Genomic DNA, 3,321 nt, shown 5'->3' on the forward strand with positions numbered 1-3,321 from the left:
GATGCACACCCATGGCGCAGCGCACACAGACAGAGCGCCAAAACACTGCCAAACTTCCTCAAAATTTTTGTGAAGCCCATCAAATCGGCAGGTAGGCTCTGTAACATCACTTGTTCATCAAATTTTATGAGTGATATGGTGGTTTATGCCCATGATTGAATGCAACAAATTTCATAAAACCAACCACAAGAAAATGCCAAAAAGTCATTGTTGCTAGGGTTGTATAAGTGTGGTGTTGATGCCAAGGTTCCATTTTCCTTCCTTACCATCCCCCCTATGCCATTGTTTCCTATTCTTGCTACCCTAAAATACTACCAAACTCATACTCCTTATCCCCTCCACTATTTGGTCAATACAAACCCCAAACCCTACCTTGTCAAACTCCAAAACCCTACCCTATTAAATACCCAAACCCCCTACATATCCCTAAACAAACTTCTCCCCATAACCCCTATTCCCATCACATTACTCCCCTCCTAATACTCCCTTTTGTTTCATTGTTCCCCTTGGTGGCAGATATCACAACAAAACCTAGCTTCACACCATCATCAAAGAGCAGCCTAAGTACTGTACATAAACAGCAGTCATGGCATCTAAGGGTTCATCAGAGTATGAGGTGGAAACTCACAGTGATACAGCTTCAGGAGAAGAGGCTCCCAAGAGACATCACAAGAGTGGCAAACATGTCAGGGATGAGCCAAACACCCTCACTGAATTGCAGGCATGCCCTCTTGCTATGTCATGTTTCCAACACCTAGCATGTTTTGAATTTTGTCAAAGGGTGGCTAATGTTAGAGTTCATCATGAGTTGGCCCATCTTTTTGTGCTTCACCTACATGGAGGTCAGTCTATCTTGGCCGGGGTCACCTTCACATTGACACCTGAAACTATCTCAGTGGCAACAGGCATACGAAATGTTGGAGAACAGTGGCATAAGAAGAAGAAGGTGGATAGGCAATACTATGAGCCTTACATTAAGGCTAGTTGTTTGAGGCACCTCACAATATTCTTCCCATTCAGATATTTGAAAGATGAGTATGCTCCACTCGTGAGGTTGATCATGAAGTACTTCAGTTGTGACGGGAGGTTCTCTCGCCTATATGCCTATCACATCAGGTTGCTCATGCACTTTACCAGGGTGCAGATGATGAACCTCGCATTTTTCATTTGCAGGAACATACAGAGGATGAACAATTTCATGCAGCATAAGACCCCTCAGCAGCAGCTTAACAGTGTTTATCACTTTGCTCTCATCCGGATTTTGGTGGATCATCAGTTGGGATTACAGGGCATTGCTTGGGAGGACTTCATCTCCCATGACTTCTTCAGCACTCCACAGGTATTATCAAAGGTAGAGCATGAGATAGGTGGTCCTTCTCACCAGTATGAGTGCCATGAGGCCGCTATTACGCCAGTATTCATCACCTATTAGAGAGGTAGTAGACATTTGTTTGCAGCGGCAAAGCGAGTGTTATCTCCACCCGGGGTGGAAGGGGCCTCGTTTCTGGCATCGACGACACAGGAACAGGATAGAGGTAAGGAGCCAATGCATGATGAGGTGCCTTCAGGTGAGCCATCAGGTGAACGAGAGATAGAATTCGTTCTCCTTCGTGATGATGAGACAGATACAGAACCGACAAATGCAGAGCTTAGAGAGATCATCCAGGAGCATCAATCAGAGATTGAGGCCTTATCCCTTGACTTGGAGAGGGCTAAGTGGAACATGAAATACCTGGAGTAGAGGAACAAACATCTGGAGGATCAGCGGGCGATTATGGAGCTACAAAACATTCGTGAGCATCGCTAAGCTGCACAAATGAGAAGAGTTGAGCTCACATCATTGGAGCAAGAGATGAATGAGGATCGGGAGGCCAATCTCGAGAGAGTTAACATGCACTTGGAGAGGCTGCTAGACAAGGCCAATAAGGAACATGCCTTACTGAGACACATGGCCTTCCATTACAGGGCACGAAATATGAGTGTAAAGGCCCGAATAAAGAGCTTGAAGGCAAAATTGAGCAAAGCAACAAAAGAGGCAAAAGAGGAAAAAGAGCAAGATCAGCTTCGAATCTTTGCTGAAGCTTCCTTGGCACAACATAGCACTTCATAGAGGACCTCCAGCCCAAATTTCAAGAGATTTGGGGAAATTTTGGTCACATGACAAATTTTTGGGCAAAACACAAGTTTTTTCTCCCTGTGTGGCGCGACGCTAAAAATTGGGAGCTCCAAATGAAGAATTGTTTGCATTTTTGGATTGAGCATGAAAAATCACGACTACTGGTGCTTGGACAAGAAATTTGGGCAAGATCTGAGTCTCCAGGAGGTCAAAAACACCCAAAAAATGACCTCTCTACCCCTATTTTGACACACAAGAAGCAGTCTTGGGAGAATGAAGATTTGGAGGGGACAATGAGCACCAAATTCAGAAATTCCACTTGGGTTAGAAAGTAGACAGAAAAGGCTTTCCAACAAGCACACTTGGGAACATTTTGGACTCCTGAAAGTGCCTCAAAACATTATCCAAAGTGGCGCGGTGCACACAGAAAATGGCACGGCGCATACAGGAAAAAAGCCCAATTTTACCTCCGTTTCACGAAATTCGCGACTTCTCCAAGTGGGCCCGCTCATCTTCATTTCCGTTTTTTGGCACCTAGGCGGCATTTAAAGTATTTTCACTCCAGATTGGCTTCTATCCAAGTGGCAAAGGAAGGCAAACGGTCACCCAAGCCATTTGTCATGTTTGTAATTCTACACCTATAGCTAATGGTTGGTTTTCCATTTTGTAATGATTCGAGTAACTCCCCAACCCCTGGGCATTCTATCTCTTCATGGCACATTCTATATATTGTATGCAAACTATTTGCAAAGGGTTGGTTGGCTTGTAATTTTTGGGAGACTGTGGGAGAGAAACTCAGTTCTTCATTGCATATTTTGACAGAGGATTAATGAAAGGCAGCAGCTCTGTTTCATGAGATTCATGTGGTTGTGAGTGTATCAAATGTGTCTCTTATGTTTCATATGCATTTCGTAATGCCTCACAATTCATTTCATATTCATTTCCAGTGAAATTTTCTAAGTTAGATAAGGTATAATTCAATTTTATTTCTCTGCTTGTGGGAAAATTTTATGTTCAGTGTTCTTCTTCTGTTGAAAAAGATTCATGTACTTATGCCCTTTTCACCCTCCTAAGCAATTCCTCCATTCCGCGTTATTTCAAACTAAATTTCTAGACTTTCCGCCTATCTTGCCTCACGAAATAATCTATGCCTTTGTATTAAATTCTATGTTCATTGGTGTCCATTGGTCCCATACCATCCCAGA

This window comes from Pinus tabuliformis, chromosome 9 (assembly GCF_031772625.1).
Source record: "Pinus tabuliformis cultivar Carrire ecotype Pingquan chromosome 9, CPIR1, whole genome shotgun sequence".
Classification (NCBI taxonomy): domain Eukaryota; kingdom Viridiplantae; phylum Streptophyta; class Pinopsida; order Pinales; family Pinaceae; genus Pinus; species Pinus tabuliformis.